A 21,168-nucleotide genomic window follows, 5' to 3' on the forward strand; every position below is an offset into this window, starting at 1 on the left:
AGATTTTCTTCTTCTGGGAGAGAGGGTGAAATAAAAAAAAAAAAAACAAAAAAACAAAAAACCCAAACTTTTATCCTCCATTGTGTAATGGGATTATACAGAGGCTAAAGAGCTGAGTGTCCTGCACACTTATAATTTTGAAAGGAAGCAACGTGTCTAACAGCCCTTCCCAGAGAATCCACATGGAGAGAACTGCTTTGAGGACTATTGCTAGAAGATCGTCTAAAGAACTACTTTGAGGAATATCTGGAGAAGACTGTATCCTCACCAGGCTAGTAAAACTGCCCAGTGCACAGGGGTGTTGTGTGCATCCTCTTGGAGAGGGGAAGGCAAGAAGGCAGTAAGAGTGAGAAAAAGAAGGTAAAGAGTTCTAGGTATTTTTGGAAGCAGGGAGATTCTGGCTAAAGTTTAGGACACCTGGCAATTTGGATTTACTTGTGTGATTTATTAATATGCTGAAATGTATAGCAGGAGGTTTGCAGAACTTTACATGCCTCTTCTGAAGTAACCAAGACTTCTTTCAGTGGTCAGTAATTCATATATTTTGGTCTTTGTTTAAAGCCTTACCCCCTGTAAATTTAATTTTTTTTCTCTGAAACGGTTTCAGGAGTAACATTCAAAATTTTTTCTTAAACTACACCAGAAGAATTTGGTGAACCCTGCTTTGAAATAGCACCTGAAATAAGGTAGCAATCCTCCCCATCCTCTCACTGGCCTGAATACATTACTGAGCCAGTTAGCCACTTGTGAAATGCAGAGTTATCTTGAATCTGTTTGACTTTCCAAATCATTTAGCTGCATTCATCTGCGATATATAACTATTTCTGAGGGTTTGGATGCTGCATAAATTTGGTATTACAGTATCAAAACCTTCTTTTCAGGTTATTTGTAAAGCCTCGGTGATGAAGCACTTTATCAAAGCATATGGAGTGACAAAGCTAAAAGGAATTTAGGTTTTATTTTCCTATAGAAAGAAAACAAACTGCCAAGAGGAATAGAAAACAAACAAGACCACCTGCAATATATTCTGTGCAAGAATATTATGAAAGGTCTGATATTTTGATATGCTTTTGGTATGATCTATGCCTTGATCTCAAATAACAAATCAATCTACTAAAGGAACAGAAACGCTAAATTAGCATATCTGACTGAATATTCATGTGACATGTATTTAAAAGGCATTCAGCTGCAAAGGCTTCACTGAGTGTTTCTGTAAAGGCTACCTAATACTTTGCATTTCTGTGAATGTTTCTGAGTCAAGCAGAAAACACCTACTTCCAGCTTTCTAATTTGTCATAGTAGAAGCTGTACAAAAAGCTAAAAAAGGAAAAAAATTCCCAGCAACCCACAAGGCCTGAAGTTATTATATGAAGATTTCAAATCTATAGTGTGCTAAGATCCATCCTCTAAGAATAAAAAAAGGTAATTTTAAATTATTATTATTATTATTTTATTGAAAATGAGCTGTTTCACTGTCAGTCCTTCTAGAGTCTTATATAAATTCTCCTCTGACACTATTTAAGACAAGGCCAGAGTATCAAAGGCAAGCTGCCACAGATCAAACTCTGCAAAGCTGACATTGCAGAAGCAAAATTAAATCAGGAAACCATGTCTCAGAACACAGAGTATTGATACACACCGTTATTAATTGGAGTTTGTAACATTTTTAACATTTGCATGGAGATTCAGATCAGAAGGCATTATTTACCCTAATTTAGTCTCTTCTACGTCACAAGCCTTTGTGGTTCATGTTACCAGAGCTGGGAGCATTTTGTTCCTTAGAACTATGAGACAGCAGAATGTTGTGTTTGTGAGGTCCCCAGGATGAGGATATTATATGAGGAATTTATAATTATAATATAATATTATAATTATAATAATATTATATGAAGAAATATTATATTATATTATATTATATTAATCATATATCATATCATATCATATTAATGTTGTATTGTATCGTATTATATTATGCTATACTAAACTATCCTAAAGAAAGAGAAAGGATACATCAGAAGGCTTAACAAGAACGAATATTAAAAACTCATGACTGACTCCTCAGTCTGACACAGCTGATGGTGATTGGTCATTAAATAAAAACAATTCACATGGAACCAATCAAACGTGCACCTGTTGGTAGATAATCTCCAGACCACATTCCAAAGCAGCAAACACAGGAGAAGCAATCAGAAAATATTTGTTTTTCTTCTTCTCATCTTCCCAGGAGAAGAAATCCTGGCAGAGGGATTTTTCAGAAGATGTGACAGTGACAGCAGAGAGCATGGAGATTTTGGTGTCACCAAGATATCTGTCTTGGCAGGAGGTTGGTGGGGTCACATCTACATAGATGATGTCGGCAGGTAAGTACAGCAGAGGAGCTGCTGAAGCTCCAAGTTGTGTTCCACACTGGAACACATTGGTTTTTGACACCAAGGTTGCTTTTGGCTAAATCTGTCAGTTTCATGACAGGTTCACATGTCCCTGTTTTCCCTTTTGAGGAAATCGGAATGCAGGGTCCTTGTCACACTGCCCTCCATGTGTTTGGCACATGGATAAGAATTATTCCTTCACCTTAGAGATCCCTTTTTGTGCAGTGAAGTCTAGCCAAAGAGACTGTAAATATGTGAAAAGGCCAGATCAGATACAACTTAAAAAAACCAAAAATCCAGCTGCAGTAGTTCATCCCTTTCAATAAACTGCTTCTAGCTTTGGCCAATTTATCATCCTTCAGCCAGAACAAATCCTCCATTGCACCCAGGTAAACTTCAGCATCCTTATGTAAGAGCTTTACCCAGGAAGATGACAGTGTTAAACTGTGATGCAGAAAACTGACAGTAATTCTTGTCTTGTACAGCAAGTGTCATAGGCATATGAGGTAGTCTGTCAACCTTCATCTCATTAAAGCCCCAGACTGGAAAGGATGAACAGTAAGAATTGTCAATCCACACATTCCAAGGCCAGAGGCAGCTCCCCTTTTGGGGGAGATACAAAGCTTTATTTTTTTTTTTTTTTACAACTCCAAATGCTAGGCAGCTCTCAAAAAGGTCGTAGGCATGCTGGTTGTGGAATTTTGCCTTTTCAGTTTAAGTGTATATATATATATATATATATATATATATATATATATATATATATATATATATATATGTATATATATATATATGTATATATATATGTATATATATGTATAAATATATATATATGTGTGTATATATATATATATATACACACACATATCTATATATACGCACATGTGAACAGAGGCATTTTCCTTTTTTCACCCATGCTAAACATTCATTCATGAATGAATTTCTGAGTGTTTTGCCTTCTGTTCACACCGTAATTTTTGAAGCATTAGCCGTTGTCTGTAACTTTCGTAGATTACAGGTATTTCACAAGGTGATTCATTGTTAGAGAATGATGAAAAAGCCTCTAGCTCATTAATGTGTGACTGGGACAAAATCAAATGTCTTATGTTTAAGGCAAACAGCTTTTTGCCTTTTGTTTTTTTTCTGGAATATTCTGGACATTTTTACCAATTTGAAGCTTAGAGACCTAAAGATAACATTTTAATATCTGAGTTTCCTGGCTTTTATTTTCCCCCTTGAATTTGCCTAGTGCTTTTTTGGACCTAAATAAACACACTACACACAAAAATCTTTAAGTCAAGAAGTTATCTCACTTAACTGGAGTCTTGTTAAGAATCACTTCATTTTTTTTAGGTGACTTTTCTTCTTGCTAGTTTCATTTGATGCCTCTGGGTCTTAACCTGGAAGTCACAGTCAGTAGCTGATCTCTCTTCACATTCTCTTTTCCAACTCTGTTTTATGCACCTCAGCTACCATCCTTCCAGTCATCTGGATAATTAACTCAAAATTACTTTATCTTCAAGAATTTCATTATATATACCAGTAGTTCCACTAATTTATAGGGGATAATTGTCAGGCTGATCTGCCTATAATTCCCCATGGTTTTGTAAGTTGAATGTATTAGGATGATCTTGGCAGGACTGTCTCAGGAAGGTTTTTAATTTTGCAAGATTTGCTAAAAAGTATCATTAGTGGTTCATCAGTCTCCTAAGCCTCTTTGTTTAAGGCTCTTGGCTAAAGATTTTCAAGCTGCTGGTTTGGAAATACTTTTCTTTTAGCTACAAGTAGGTCTTCCTGCTCCTCAGCATCACCATCATGGATATTTGCTCTTTTTCTTATTCCAGCTGTAGAACAGAAGTATCTGCTCAACACATCCTTCTTTCACCAAATTCCACCAACTGCATCAAATGGTAGATCTACACAAATCTTGTAATATTCCATGTTTCTTTTGCCAGAAGGCTTATTTTCAGCTAAAAAATTCAGAGCGTTTTTTGTCAGTCTGACCCTTTCAGGTCAAAGATCTAAAATTCAGGCATCTGAATTCCCAAGTCACCATTTAAAAATCTGGGTTAAGAAACAGACTAAAATGTTGTACCTTGGGAGCAGGAGGCACGTGCTTTTAACTAGAATAGAAATTGTGGTTTTAATTAAAATGGAATTGTTTTGTACTCGCATAAAATCAGAAACCTTTTTTTTTTTTTTTACATTCAGCGAAGCTTTTTTTTTTAATAGTGTAAGTGACTTGCTGTTAAGGAATTATTCACTGAAAATACATCCTTCAGAACAGGTTAAATTACAGCTAAAGTAGTGCCATAAAAACAAACTGCTTCTCTTTGGTCTCCTAAAACATACACAGAGGAGTTTTTGAGCACCTGGTGTAATTACACAACATTCTGCTGTAAGGAAAAAAGAGAACCCCTTTATCCATCCACAAGATTCCTTAATTGGCCCAGCAGTCTCGGATGAAGGAATTGTCTTGCACAGCTGTTTGTAGTGTTGCATGGCATGTTTAGAGCTGACAGAGATAAATGACACCATGACTGACAGTTTCCTTTTCTTCTATACAGTTTTTTAAGCTGCAAGATCAATTGGACATCTCTAAATTTTTCAAGGGAGAAATAGATGTATCTATTTCTACTACTTCCAATTAGTTTTTTTCTGCATGACATGCTGAAACCTGTCATAGCTGAGACCAAATTGTCCAGTTTTAATATGGTTCACTCCCTTTCATCAAAATAACTTCTATTACACTTCATCAAAATAAATGGCACTGCTATTATTACTGGTAATTTGAGACGTGTATTATTGTGAGCCTGGAAAACTAAATGTAAAGAAATACCCAAGTAACTTGTTCACCTCAAATGAATCATGCAAACAACAGAGAGGACAAACAAAACTTGCCTCTTCATGGAAGCCTTTCTAAAATGGTGGTGGTACTGGGAACAGCAGAACAAAAGCAGGCAGTGACCTGCAGTGATGCTGCTGCAGGTTTTCTAGGCAGCAAATGAGTGGATTGTAACCTGTTTGTGCTGGAGATAGAGGTGCTGACCTTAATGGTGTACAGGACATGCAATGGATAATGGAGTGCAAAGGCATGTGAACTCAGTAAATCAAGTATGAGATCTTGTCCTGAAGGAGCAGCTTGCCTCTGTCTCCTTCATGATGGCCTAATGTGCTCTAAAATGTCTTCGCTTTACTCAGTCTCAATAAGAAAGTAATTGTGACAGTGTTCACAGGGGTTCTTGGATGAGGGAAGAGATGAGGATCTTACTCCATGTTTCACAAGGCTTGATTTATTATTTTATGATATATATTACATTAAAACTATACTAAAAGAACAGAAGAAAAGGTTTCATCAGAAGGCTAGCTAAGAATAGAATAGCAAAGAACGATTAACAAATGAAGAAGGATAACAAAGGTTTGTGGCTTGGCTCTCTGTCCGAGCCAGCTGGGCTGTGATTGGCCATTAATTACAAACATCCAACATGGGCCAATCCCAGATGCACCTGTTGCATTCCACAGCAGCAGATAATCAATGTTTGCATTTTGTTCCTGAGGCCTCCCAGCTTCTCAGGAGGAAAAATCCTAAGGAAAGGATTTTTCATACAAGATGTCTGTGATCAGTAATTTTACATAGTGTTACCTCTTTTCCCTAATTATCCAGCTGGAACTAAAGTGTGTGCCCTTAGTCCAACACTGACCAGCAAATGAAAAATAGAGTTAACGATTTCTCTTTCTAGAAAAAGAATGAAACATCTGATCTTCCTGTCCACATGCCCATTATTATGCTTCTTTTATACTTTTATATATAATTTATACATCATGTACAAAGATGCACTTGATGGTGAGTCTAGGTGGGGAAGGTAAATTGTTCTGTCGAAATAAACAGTGACTGCTTCCAAAGAATCCTTTTTTGTGTGTGTGTGTGTGTGTGCACATGTGGGGGAGAGACAAGAGCTTGGGAGGTTATTGGAAGGTGTGGGGATGTGTTGGGGATTGTCTACAGGCTCCTGAGAGGAATTGACAAAAACATTGAAGGAAAGAGGTGGGAGGGTGACAGGAGCAGAGAGGAGACTGAAAGCAAGCTGCACAGGGAAATTAATAAGATGGGAAAATATGCTGATATAAATACCAGAGTGATATAAATTTAAAGGGGAGATAATAAAAAGCAAAATGAAACAAAGAAAAAATCGAGACAAATTTTAAAAACACCCTAATACATGCAAGGAGACCTAAGAGTTGAAAAAATGTTTACTTAATGAAAGCTTGAGGCAAATATGTTTTCTCTGTTTTAAAATGTTAACTAGGGACAAATTAGAAAAAGAGAAATAAGAAGTCTCATTTCCTAGTTTGCCTGAGGCAGCAAAGGGCCCAAAGCCTTAAATAATGAAGGAACATTATTTAGCAGAAATTGGTGTTCAGAAAGGGCTGTGATCCTTTGTATTGTGAGTGAATGCAATTGTCATGAAAGAAAGAAACACTTTTTTCTGAGCTGGAAGATTGCACATCAGTAAGCACTTTTGGTCCCACTGTGCTTTGATTTCATCTGCAGGACCTCCTGTTATATCAAGGCACAAGACATGCCTTTCTGGGGTGTGCTGCTCTAAAGCTGGAAGTAGCTGCAGTGGTTATGAATGATTGATGAAGGCCAGAGTAGAAAGATGAATTTTCTTTTTCTTTTTTTTCTTTTTTTTTTTTTATTGCCTCTGATATTCATTATCTTTCACCAAGCCTGTCCTGGCGGCTTTTGATCATAAAGATAAGGACACACTTGAAGACCCAGAATTAACTTTAAGGGTCATAAGGCCTTAATGCCACTGAAATAATGATGGAAGCCCACTGTCTTGTGAGTGTGGAATCCTTGAACAATGGCATGGAAAAGGTGGGACAGCATTCTCTAATGTTATGGAATAAACTTTCTTTCAGAGCAGTATTTTTTGAGGGCTGAGTGGGACTTACAAACTTGCATTTGTATGTGGCAAGACACAAGGGTCTGTAAATCTTCAAAAACCCTTGAATAGCTGTAGAAACTATGGTACAGGTACAGGTTCACTATTCCTTGACCTCCAGAGTGTGGAACATGACTTCACCTTGGAAACACTATTCCAGGCTGTCAGCTTTCTGCATATTCAACAGCAGCACAACAGCCCAGTGCAATTTTACTTTTGCATTCAGAGTCACTCCTTTCAACAGCTGTGCTTTTGCTGTAATAGGAAAGGATTCATCAATTAGGTGGAACAGCTTCTGTCTCTTGCTTTAGCCTCAGTGGTTTTTTGTGCTCAGTTATTTACTTAGATTCTAGCAAGGCAAGCGCACACTCCTTTTCCATGTCTGTTTCCTGTTTGTTTATTTTCAGTGAAAGCAGATGCATGTTAGAGCTGCATTTTTGGGTAATTTAGCACGTGCCAAATTACAGTGATATCTCTGTACATCTTTGTACAACATTACATCAATGCAAAACTGGTTGATTACTTCCTGTTGTCTTACCAAAAACCAGAGTAATTATTACAGTAATGCACTTTGTTACCTTGATGTTGTTTACACCCAAGTGTTTTTCATCCAATAACAAAGTGAGCTAAATAGCTGTAAACTGCAGCCCTGAGTCAAAACACAAAATACAAAAAGAAAAAAAAAAAGAAAAAAAAAAAAGAAGGAAATGCAGGCTTAGACTATACACTGACAAATGGCAATGAATACATTGAACAAAAATAAAGTAATGAATTAACACTTCTGTTTCTCTGCCTGTGTCCCAGAAAGCTGTTATATAGATGATCAGTTTGCTACTGATTTGTTGCAGCTGCTTCTCTATTTACTGTCAGAATGTAGCCCACTCGAGTTTTGTTCTCTATTTTCACTTCTCCTTTGTACAGCTCTAAATCTCAACATTACACCCTTTATTAACATTTCTGTCAAATGTCTACTCTTTGCAAAAAAAAATTACAGTAATTCCAGTTTATAATTCATCTTAAAAAAAAAAATACCTGTGTACTCTGGGAATGTAAAATTGCTTTTTCTTATTAAGGTATTCAGATGTCAGTGCAATTGTTATCACTAGGACTGCAATCATTACAGATTTTGGTTGATGTGCAAAAGGGTGTTATGAATGTAAATATAGCTATAGGATTTTTTCATTTTCAGACTGCAGACATGTTGAGATATGCATTAAAGTAGTTCCTTAGTTTCAGTTCTGCGTTTAAAAAAATTATCTTTAGCTTCAAATCTTTGGTGACCTGGAAGTTTAGGTTTGCCCAAATCAAGGGCACCCAGATATTCTGAGGCTTAAAACTTTCTGTGCCTAAAAACTTTCTGTGTTTAAAACCTCTGGGTTTGAAAAACTTAGCTGAGAACTTTGGCAAAATCTGGGAAGTTTTCACCTTTCCTCTCTTAGGTTCCCAAGCAAAATCTGAAGGATAGTAATTTTCATTCTGAAAAGCTTATTTCAGACACATGGAAATGACATTAACTCACAGTCTAACTACCTGCTTTAGCTTTTGTTTGGTGTAAAACTGAGATTGGGTTTTGTTGGATGTCACTAGAATAATCACTGTATTTTTAGAGATTATGAGATTGGTTTGTTTTGATATTTGATATCCAAAATAAAATGATCATTAACAAGAGGTCAGTTAGCGGAAAACATATAGAAACATTGGCTTGTAATGCATAACATATATATGAATACAAAAAATGCATAGAGAACTCAGTTACTAAGATTTAGCCAGGTTTGCATGTTAGCTGTATGAGAAGATCTTATTTAATCCCTGTATTTAAGACTAAAATTAATATTCTGTTTCCTACTAGCAGTCACAGGTGGCAGTCACAGGAAAGTACCTTAAGAATGTTTTTGTTTTTTTTTTTTTTAAGTACCATAATTCAAATATTGTTTTGCAAGATTTCAATTTGATTTAAATTTTCTTCATCTGTTTTTCCTTTGTTTTTCCCCAGTGCTGTTGTGTCTGAACTATGTTGGAAAGAATATTTAAAGCCACAAGACCAGGAAAATAAAAAAAAAAAAAAAAACAAGGAATGATAGAAGTCTTGGTATCCCTTGCTATAGAAGAGAAAGAGAAAACAGAGGAAAAAAAGTAAGATTTTAAAGGTGTGTTTTTATTTAAATTTTGGTGAGACAGTAGCAGAAATGTGATTCTTGTGATCATTAACCTGATTTAATATAAATTCTGCTCCTCGAAGCCCATCCTTTTTAGAGCAGGAAATTAATTCAGTGACTTAAGATACATAATGCTGATTGGGTTCAGTATTGATTTTTAAGGATTAGCAACAGTGGTATAAAATCAGGTAGCATTTAGAACTCAAAGTTTAAATCTTGGTTTGATTTTATCTCAGTTTATTAAATGGCCAGATAATAATAATAGTCTAGGACTGACATAATCAAATGTATTGTCAGGAGCAGTGTGTTTAGGCTGGAGTTTGTTCATGTGAAATGGACATACATATGCATGTAATTAACCTTTTTATTGGAACATATGTTTTGGGTTGTCCTCTATTTATTCCTTCTTTTTCTGCATTCAGTTTCTTGTTCACCCTGATGTCTCTGGCTTTTATCTCTTGATCATTTAGATCATTGAGCTTTTTTCCTAGTGTTTCTAATTTTGCATTTATAATCACGCTCAGCTAACCAAACTCTCCCAAAATTCATGAAAACTTGTGAAAATCACTTATCAATTTTCCATGGCAGAAGGTTATCCTTGTTTTGTAGACCTTGATACATGCTACTATGTTTTTTTTAATATAAAATGCAAGCCATGTATTAGGAAGCTAATAGTGATATACATCTTTTTCATCATAGTGCTGATTCTTTTCCAAACCCATGAAAATAAGCACACACAAACAAAAATCTTAGTCATTCCATTACAATAAATGTGCTTTCTAAAATGCAAACTATTAAACTTCATAGTCTCCTACCAAGGCTGACCTCAATGGACTTGTGTGCATTATGTGGCAGGGCCATTCAGCCTTCTCTCTTCCTGACGCCAACATCTGGAGCAAATTAATTATTAAAAATCTCATTAATCCATTTAATGTCGTTGTTGGAAGTGGAAACCAAAACATGGACAGTAAAATTTGTGTCCTGCTCTGTAATGGACAGGATCAACTTTTTTAGTTGCTTTGGATGTGAAGAATGCAGACTTAGGAAATTAGATATTCATTTCTCATGTGTGTCTGAACTTTCAAGAAAAAAATATTACCCAATGTGAACCATGGTTATGTTTATGTTTTCTTTTCCTCTTAATAAGGGTACTTATCATATTTGTGGAATGAGCATATTAATTTTTAAGGGATTCATCTTAGATAGTCATCTACATATTGCACAATAAAAACCATATAAAAGAGGTTCTCAGTAGCCAAAAAAAAAAAAAAAAAAATCAGATGTGTGCATGCTTCTCTCTGCATTTGTGAAAATATCTTTAGTATGTCAGTCAAAATGTCAAAGCAAAGTATCAAATACTGCAATGAAACAGGAGAAAGCAACAACCAAACTTTTGGACATTTTAAAGCTTTGGCAAGGAATTTCACTAATTGACTAGCTAGAATCACACTGTGTACTTTGAGAAGGGGTGTAACATAATTGCAAAATTGTCTTTGGTCCATCCTCTTTACTCAAAATCAGGAGCAACTTATCAAAGCTCAGAGTTACATAATGAACCATCTAAGGGTTAGTGTGTGATATTCTCATTTACTGTCATGGGTGTTTTTTTCAGTATGAAGCAGTATATAAACATGGAGGAGGAAATCCTAGCTGCAATGCAGAGAGCATCCAGGAGAAGCTGGGTTGGTTACAGAATGAGATCTTTGGAATTTAGGCCCTTTGTTCAGGGAAGAGCAGAAAAGCTTGCATTTTAGACAATTATAAAAGGGTCATTTTCCATGCTACGTTTTGAGCTCTGATGTTAGATGATTGAATAAATACCAGTCAGTCTCTTTACTGTGGAGCACCCTCATTCCTTAAAGTGTTTGAGGAACAGAACATTACAGACACCACCAAAATAAGAGAAACTTAAAAGAAATTATCCTATGCATGAACAACTGTGGAGTGTCCACCCCACAGCAGAATCCTGGCAATCCTGGTTCATCTCATTTCTTGAAGCACTGAGTCCAACTTGGTTCCTTGAATCCTTATCAGATTGTGAATGTATTACACCAATCTTTTTATTAGCTGTATTCTGTATGCTGGGGTCAGGCTAGAAGGAAATTATTCTGGTAGGGCTTGGGATGGTGATGATGAAACAGACTTTTATAGTTGCTGCTGCTGAGACCTCCATGATTTCCCAGCAAGGGACCTCAATTCTGCTCACAATTGTTTCCTCGTGTGCAGCACACAGCAGGATCATAATCCTGCTTATAGCAGTGGGAAATGGGACAGAAAGTGACAAAACAGAAGACCCCTTCTGCACTGAAGCAGCCTGATGTGCAATACTTTGTCTCTTTAGAGCCATCCCTGTGGTCTGCACTAATGACATTATCTCCCAGGAGACCATTATCTGGTGATTGCATCCCATCACAGACTGCTCAGAGTGGCCTGAGTGCTTTTGGAAAATATTATTTTTGTAACACCTGCTACATCCCAGTCTCCTGTTGGAAATCTAATTCCTCTTTTGGCCTGATGCTTTTTTACATTTCTCACAGCCTGTTTTGCTCTGTTGCAAGGCCAGTTTGGTTTCCTGTGGTGTAGCTGTAAAGGGCTGCTGCTCCTCTCAGCCTTGTCTTGCTCATCATCTCTGTATCAGCCTTATCTGATGTGGTGTCATCTTTGCTGCTGGCATATAAATTACATTGCTGATTTTCTGTGTTTTCTCTGGCTTACTTAAGGCTTTTAAGAGCATGGGATCTGGCTGTGACAACTTGTCATTCCTGGAATCTGTGACTGTCTTGTCTTGTATTAATTCATGTTATAAACTCACTATTTCTGCATTCAGCAAGAGTATGAGCTACTCTGTTAACATTCTTCTTCATTGCATCTGTCAATATTTTTCTGAAGGGCCTTGCTCTTAGATAGTTCTTTTTCCTACACAATTTTTTTCATTCCTGTTTTTCCCTCTCTGTCATTTCTAGGGAACTATTTACATTTTATTGTGTGGAGCAAGTTGTTATATTTGTATCAAAATATAGCTGAGATGAAAATTGCTGTTTTCAAACCAGAATTTGAAACCCATATATTTATACATTTCTACATATGCCATGTACTTATAACAAATTCACAGGGCTGGATTTGCATATGGCTTGCATTAAGCTTCCTATGTCTCCTGGAGGGTTTCCCAGTGCTTTATTAAAATCACATGCCTTAATTTTTCATAATTAGAAAGATATTTGAAATGTATTAAAATATTAAAATTTTGTAAAGATAGGATGTGCTTTATCTTCCAGCCTCATACTAGCTATTCTCAATCTTCTTTATCCGTATTTTTGAGGGATTAGTCATTTTTACCCACCGAGGTGAGTTACTTTTCTAACACTTCATATGAAAAGTGTGGAAAATGATACAGTTAGATGGTATTCTTTTTGTCCAAAAAAGCTACATAAAGAAAGCCCCATTTGAAAGGCTTTAGTGCTTCTGAAATGTAAGAAGAAACAGAATTTTAAAAAGCGAAAACATCTAAAGGCTAATTTTTGTCTGAATCTTAAAGCAAAAGGCAGTCTTAAGAAAAGCATCTTAGATGAGCAGCACACCTTAAATTGCAAACTGAGAACTCGTGTTACAAAGCCCTTTCATTTTCAGAACTGTATGCAGAAATTACTGTGAACTTTTATGCAGGTTTCCCTTTTTCAGGGCTTTTTGAAGTTCTCCTTTAACTGTCTGCTCTGCATCCTGATTGAGGTTCAGCACATTTATATCCAAAGGAAATCACATCACGGCTGAGAGTAAATGGCATTGCTTCAGAAGACTACTGCTTCTTAAAGAAATAATTTTTTTCAACCTCCTTTTGATCTTCCAAAAGAAACATTAATATAATTACTTGAAGCAGAAAAACCTTTAAGCTTTCAAGCCATTACTATAACCTATAAAAATAGCCCTTTGTAATAAATTAATTACCTTTTCAGTTCAGGTACCCATTTAAAACTGCCTGTGCAGAATCACAGTGTTACCTGTGAGTGGGAGCTTGAACAAGGTTAGGTTATTTTTTTGCTTCTGAACATTTTAAACCAAGTAACCATTTTTAAGTGACCCCAGAGTGGAGAGGCATGGCATGGCTCACCCAGCTATTCAAGAACAATGATTAATAATTTTTTTCTGAATCTGCCTGAAAAGCCTGAGACTCTTTCAAAAAATTGATTTGCTGGCAAGCTACAGTTAACAGTTGGAAAGGAGGGATTTGGGTGGGATCATTCGTCTTGTTTTGATTTTTTATTTTTATTTTTTTTTCCTCCACATAAAGTATCAGGCTGATTTTCATGCCAAATTGGAATTCCATCCTGTGAAGAGGGGCTAGGAACCTCTTATATATATGCAGTGGAGGTCACATGGGTTTTTTCTTCTCTTGATGATCTATTTGGCAGAATGTATCACACAGTTAGACCCTCAAAAGGGTCTCTAAATTGTCCACAATGGCTATTGACTACTGTGATTTGAATTAAGGGCCAGTTGCTGGAAACTATTGTGTCCATAGTAATTTCACCAAGGCAAGTCAACATGAGGTGACTTTTGCTTTTTAATTCTGTGAGAATATGGGAAATCCATCTTTGAGCCCAAGCCTTCCCACAAATGCTTTTAAACAGTAAACTCATTAGATTTAAAAATGAAACTATGCTACATATCAAACTTTCTGCTTGCCAGCCAGCAAAACGAGAAGAGAAATAGATTGCTTATATTTCTTATTGGAAGTAGATGCCTTGGTATCCACGTGAACATAGAGATCAATTTTTAAGGTCACCTGAGTTTGACAGAATTTATTTTTAAGCTGATTTCTCATTTGAGAAGCTGCATCTCAGTTGAGTGGTCTGATTCAGTTGAACTGGAGGTGAAAAATCCCAACCAAACATTTTTTGTTCAGGATAGGACCCTGTGTCCATCTACTTGTGTCAAGCTGTGCCCTATGTTTATTTATCACCTTCAGTAGTTTGAAATCTCTCTTTTATTCAGATACAGATATTTGCCCTGAAATCAGTGTCTTCCACTTGCAGAGAGAGAAGTTTTGGTTTCATCAAAATCAGTTATTTTTGTGGGCAGAAACATATCTGTTCTTAATTAATTACTACACCTCAATGAATAGCAAACATTTCAACTTTTAAAGGAACATTTAAATACTTTCTTTCTTATACAGTTGCATTTTTTTTTATTTTTTAAATTAAAAAAGAAAGTATAGCATCAGGCTGTACAGGATCTTTGGGGAATATATTCTGTTGTCAACAGCAATCCAAGTTATCACAATGCATCAGATCTCCTTGAGCCCGTCATTCATGGTTTTTATTAAATTAAAGAAAATCATAAAAACAAAATTTCATTTTTTAGCTTGAGATACAGCTTTGAGTAGCATGGTGTTTCTCCTGCATTCCCCAACAGAAATTTATTCTGATTTGAAATATGTAGCAAAATTTCTTGCAACTTAATCCTACATGATTAATCCCACCAATCCCATTGCCTTCTAATTTGATTAATTTCTATGACCCTTCTGGATACATTGGTTTTAAAAAAACTTGCTTCATTATTTTATGTGTTTTGTAAAATATTAATCTTGATGTGTAGGCAAAAAAAAAAAAAGGTATTTTCCTTGACATTTTACCAGCAGCCATAGAATGTGTGTAGTAGATAGAAGTTTTGACATAAATGATCATAATTAATGAGCTCTTTGGATCTATTGATCATTGAGAATTTAATTGATCTTTATATTCTGTTCATTTCTGCTGGGCTTTCTGGGAAACACTAAACTCAGGAAAAGAGGGGTGCTTTCAGAAATAGTAATTACAAGTGATAATAAATGAGTAATAACACACACTGTTGTTGCTGTGACCTGCTGCAAAATGCATGTACCTACCATGTTCTACACAGTGCTCCTCTCCCTGGTTGTGTTTTCTGCTCTGTTCTTTATAAAATGATGGAATATTGAATTTGCTAAGGGGGATTTATTTCCTTTCCAAACAGTAGTTAAAATAAATAAAATTAACATGCCAATATACCTTATGGGAAGAGAAGAAATAACTAATAGTCTAAGACAGTACCTTGATATCAATTTCCTTTCTACTACTTTACTGGAGTTAAATACTTTATCTGAAACACCGACACAGGTAAAATTAGGGTGAATTTAGATCTGCAATTTGGCTTTACCCTGCTGTGGTCTAAACCTTACTTGTACAAGTGCAGTTCTCTAGAACTTGATTTCAATTCTGTTCTTCAGCACTGTTTCTCTTGGATTTTTTGGAAGGATACTCTTCTTCTTGAAAAGCAAAGGTAAATGACTTTTTCATATAGAAAATCACCAGATATTTATTAGGAACTTCTCTTTTATACTCTTCAGAGAAAATGCTGCTGCTCAGAGCAGCCAGTCAGAATGAGTATCTCTTCTCTGCCTTCTTCAACGCAATTTACATATCAGTGCTTATCCAAAATCAGGTTTTCTCTGGTTGTCTTGAAATTTTGGAACTTTTCCACTGCTCTAGTGTGGATCCTCCACAGGATCACAAGCCCTACCAGGACACCTGCTCCAGTGTGGGCTCCTCTCCCCATGGATCTGCAGATCCTTGCTCCGGAATGGGTTCACAGCCTCCTCTCAGACATTCTCCGGCTCCAGTGCGGTTCTCCTTCACAGGGGAACCTCATCTCTGGAACACCTCCTCCCCCTCCTTCTCCACTGATCTTGGTGTCCTCACAGGTGCTCTTCTTAAATATGGTGTCCTCATGGGTGCTTCTTCTCAAATATGGTGTCTTCATAGGAGTTTCTTCTTAAATATGGTGTCCTCATAGGTGTTTCTTTAATTATGGTGTCCTCATAGGTGCTTCTTCTCAAATATGGTGTTCTGATAGGTGCTTCTTCTCAAATATGGTGTCTTCATAGGTGCTTCTTCTCAAATATGGTGTCTTCATAGGTGCTTCTTCTCAAATATGGTGTCCTCATAGGTGCTTCTTCTCAAATATGGTGTTCTGATAGGTGTTTCTTCTTAATTATGGTGTCTTCATAGGTGCTTCTTCTTAAATATGGTGTCCTCATAGGTGTTTCTTTAATTATGGTGTCCTCATAGGTGCTTCTTCTCAAATATGGTGTTCTGATAGGTGCTTCTTCTCAAATATGGTGTCCTCATAGGTGCTTCTTCTCAAATATGGTGTCTTCATATGTGCTTCTTCTCAAACATGGTGTCCTCATAGGTGCTTCTTCTCAAATATGGTGTCCTCATAGGTGCTTCTTCTCAAATATGTTATCACACAGGTATTAATGTAGTTTCTAATTGGCCCTGCCTTGACAACCAGCACCCGTGACCTCTGTCTTGGAGCTGCCAGGGATTGTCTTTGCTGGGCATGGAGGAAGCTCCTGGCAGCATCCCACAGGAGCCATCACCCCTGTGGCGCTCCTGCCACCAAAACTTGGTGACACAAGCATTCTTGCTTTACAAATCACAGTGCTGTATCTTCAAAGTACAGGGTACACAGTTTAAAGCAGTGTATTAGGGGGAAAAATGCAATGAAGTTAATTATAAAATAAAAGAGCTCAAAATAAAGAGTTGTAGAGAAAGAAAGGGGCTAGAGAAGGCTACGGGGAAGCTGGGACATCGCTGATAACTACAACTGCTGAGAATAAACCAGACAAACCAGGTGATTTTTATGTGTGTCTTGCCTGAGGTAGAAAGGGAATGAGTGTTTTCTTGCTCTGCTATGATACTTCAGTGGGATTTGCCAATATTTCCTGAACTGAGTTGGATGGAGGGTTTGCAGAGCAGAGCTGATTCTGTGTGGAGCACGGAATTGCTCGTTGTTTCCTTTGTGTGACATCTTTCTATGTCACCAGGATATTTAGTGGGTTTAGTGGTCTATACAACCTGTGGGGCACTGTTGGAAGAAACTTGCCAGGGAAGCTGTTACAGAACATATATTAACTACTGAAAAGGCCATGCAGAAAACTCCTTTGGGCCACTCAAGGATATGAATTGCTGGTGCAGCTGTGGCTGTGTAGCAATAAAGAGTTTTATGCACTCCAGTCAAATGGCTTCAGCGTGCTAACCTCGCTGCAATCGGCCCATCAGAGATAATTTAGTGTGTGAAGGAATGTGTCTGCAGCACAGAGCAGCAAGAAACTTTCTTGATTGATAAGGCAGCAGGGAAAAGGCACTATCTTTCTGGTCAGCTGCCAAAGAGCTCACCATCTGATTCACGAGCAAAGGAAGATGTGAAAATTCCCCACGGATTAGCAAATATCACTCAGAACAATTTACAAAGGCTGTCAGCATAAGGCAGAAGAGGCTCTGACATTTGGCAGGCTGTAGGAGAAAGATTATGCTACTTAATTCTGAATTCTCTTTCAATCTGTCCTGTTTCTCCAAAAAATAGACTGAAACAAAAAAAAGGTCCAAGTCAAACACCCCATGGCTCTGTGCACCTTGATCTTTTCGTGGGCTCCCTGCCTGAGAGGTGAATGCTGGTCTTTGGTGTGGCTGTCACATCCTAAAAGCTGTGTGAGAACTCAGGAGGTGGGGATGGCATCCCCCTCCTGCCAGGGGCTTCTTTGTCCCCCCTTGTAGAGGAATAATGTGCAAAAGTGAAAACAAACATGCCATCTCTCACTCAGCTGCCTTTCATTTGCACCTGTGAGGTTGTGAGAATTATCTGCATCACTGGTTGGAATGTGTGGTCTTTGCCTGTTTTAGGGTTAGAAAAATTGATCTATATCTACATCTATCTATATCTATATATCATCTATCTATATCTAATCTAAATCTATATCTAATCTATATCTATATAATCTATATCATCTATATCTGTATCTATCTATATTATCTATATCTATATCTCATCTATATCTATGTCTATATCTATATCATCTATCTATCTATATATCTAATTTCGGTCATTAACAGCACAAAGAATGGATAGGATATGAAGAAGAACTGAGATTCCTGTGTTTTTTTTTTTTTTTTGGCAGCTGAAAATTTAAATTCTTTTACTTTGTAGAAAAACAAATTTCTACCAGTTCAGCAAATTTCTTCAGAATATTGTCAGTTTTTTTAGTCATTAATATTGAGACTGATCTTTTGGATTGCTGCAAAACATAAGAAATGTCAACCAGGAAATAGTTAACCAATTTTTTTTTAATTATTCAAAATGAAGAAGAAAATAACCTCTAAACTAAAGGCATATATTTTAAAGAAAATATAACATTTATAGCAGGAAAAATGCATTTAATAATCTAAAATTTCATTTTTCCATCTTGTTCAGTTTAGTCTTAAAAGTGCTTCTTCTTTAGATGTGCGTTTATTAATGGAAATGTTAAAGCAATGGTAATTTCATGAAGCATATTTATTTTTTAATAAATGTTTTGTCTATTGAAATTTAAAAACACTCTTTCATAGAGAATTGCAGATTGAGTCAGTGTCTACATTTATATGCTAATGACTCTGTGGAAGAAAGCAGAATTAACATATAATGCTTAATTATGAGAAAAAAATGCAATAATCCTATAACTTGGAAGTAAATTATATAAGTTTTAATTATAGACTTTCAGTGTACCAATTCTTAAGTTATGGTTCTGGAACTGGATTTAAGAGAGAGGAAAAAAGTCCCTATGAAAACTATTGAAACAAAATAAACTTGTCCAGTTATAATTTTGGAAAGATCATTTCTTACAGTCTTATTTGTAGTTTGTCATTAAAAATTTCACATATTGTGAGATACTAGTGTTAAATGCTGCCCAATGCCTGCCATTGTGCAAGGTCTGCCATTCCATTGTCTTCAAAAAAGAATCAATGAGTTTTGAATGCTGGGTTCAGGGTTATATTTAAGATATTTTCCTAGATTTTTATATGTATCATTGTTCTTTGTGCTGTTTTAGTGGTCCTGTGGTTTCTGTACAAGAGTTTACCGAGAAATTGCACTTTGAGATTAAGAACCAAGTCCCTTTGGTCCTACACACATCAGTTATCTCTGGTCCAAAATAAAATGATATCTCCCCCAATTCAGATGGAAATTAATCTCAGGGAAACTGAAGGAGTCTACTACTCTTTGCAGAAATTTTAAGTAAGTGATTTCTCAGCATTTTACTTTCAGATTTAAAAAACCTAATAAGAAGAAAATTGATCATAACAGGCAAAAAGTCCTTCATAACAATATTTAATCCATTAACCGTAACATTTCAGTCCCTCACACCACCTCTGTAGGAAAAATCAATATATCATATAAAGAAATAAAGAGATGCTAAATGGCCTGCACACATATATATATATATGTATTTGAACAATGGTATTCATGAAAAAAACCTGACTACTGATTTTTCTGAAGAACAGTCTAAATATTACATAAACACATTGATATCAGGATTAAATAAGAAAAACTTAAGAAAATTAAACTTTCCAGGCTCTGCAGATTCACGACTGATAGCTAGAAAAATACTAGAAAACAATTCAAAAGAAAAAAAGAAGCAGCTGATTTATTGTCTCTATATATGTGTGTGTGTGTGTCCAACTTTTGTTTCATTAATTGTCTAATTGAGTTGAAGGTAATTTTACACCTTAGAGGTGTGCTCTGGTGAGCTGCAGCAGAAATATCTTTCCATGTTTCTCTACATCCATGGTGTTTGTATCCAGGTGTTAGGATGCTCCATGCCTGTCCACAGCAGCTGGCAATCCTAATCCCTGCTTTTAACAGAAGCTGGGCATAAATTTGCTTTCCTTGCTTGAGGATAAAATCTACCCTCAAAAGGACACTGCCTGGTAAACTCTGTTTTGTAAATGTACTTGAGATGACAAATGAGGGACACAAAATGTTCTGCACATGTGTCCTGTCTGAAGGCACAAACCTAAAGCTGCCAATTGCTTGTAAAGTGTCCAGTAAAAAAACAGGAGAAAACAACTTTGGGGAAATTGGTGAATGGTGGGGGTTTGGGGACAAACAACATAGGTGATTAGTAGCAGAGCAGCGAGAACACAGAAAACACTGGTTTTGTCACTGCTTTCCTCAGACTCCCTGCCCATGCTTTACCCACAGCTGTTTCCCACACACTGTGTTGATGAAAGATTTCCTTCTGAGGTTACCTGCCCCCTGTGCTCTTCATTTTGTGCCTGTGCTCATTTTTCCCCCCCTTATTTATCTTATTCACTAATGTGAACTGCAACTCTTGTGCTAGGTGGCCTTTCAGCTACATAAGCCTTTGATGAAGCATTAGAAAAAATTTCAGTGTTTGTTGTATTCATTTTAAGATTTCCCAATGCTTTTTTTTTTCCCCCTTGAGTTTTTTACAGAATAAAATCCAAAATTCTGAAGGCCTTCATTTGCCAAGTGGCCAAATTGCATATCAAAATATTGTCTGAATTGTGTAAATATTATAATGTGCACTTGAAAACTACTCCACAATTTCTTTCTGTGTAACATCAAAAGAAAGCATTTCCAAGAAAACTATTTCCTCCACTTTGCTATTTTGTTAAATGTGCTCTAAAGAAGCATAAGATTAAAGCGTGAGTAAATATAGGGCTTATAAGAAGCAGCTGGTCAGAGACATAGAAGTTACTCCATTTTAACAGGAAGGTGGGCTCTGAAAACAACTCCTGAAGGTTCATGATAGTTACTTGTAGGGACAAAAAGCTTAGATAATAAGCAAAAGCTTTAGAGAACATATTTAGAGCCTTGATTTACACGTAGGCTATACTCTGG

Source organism: Melospiza melodia, chromosome 5 (genome assembly GCF_035770615.1).
Source record: "Melospiza melodia melodia isolate bMelMel2 chromosome 5, bMelMel2.pri, whole genome shotgun sequence".
NCBI classification, from domain to species: Eukaryota; Metazoa; Chordata; class Aves; order Passeriformes; family Passerellidae; genus Melospiza; species Melospiza melodia.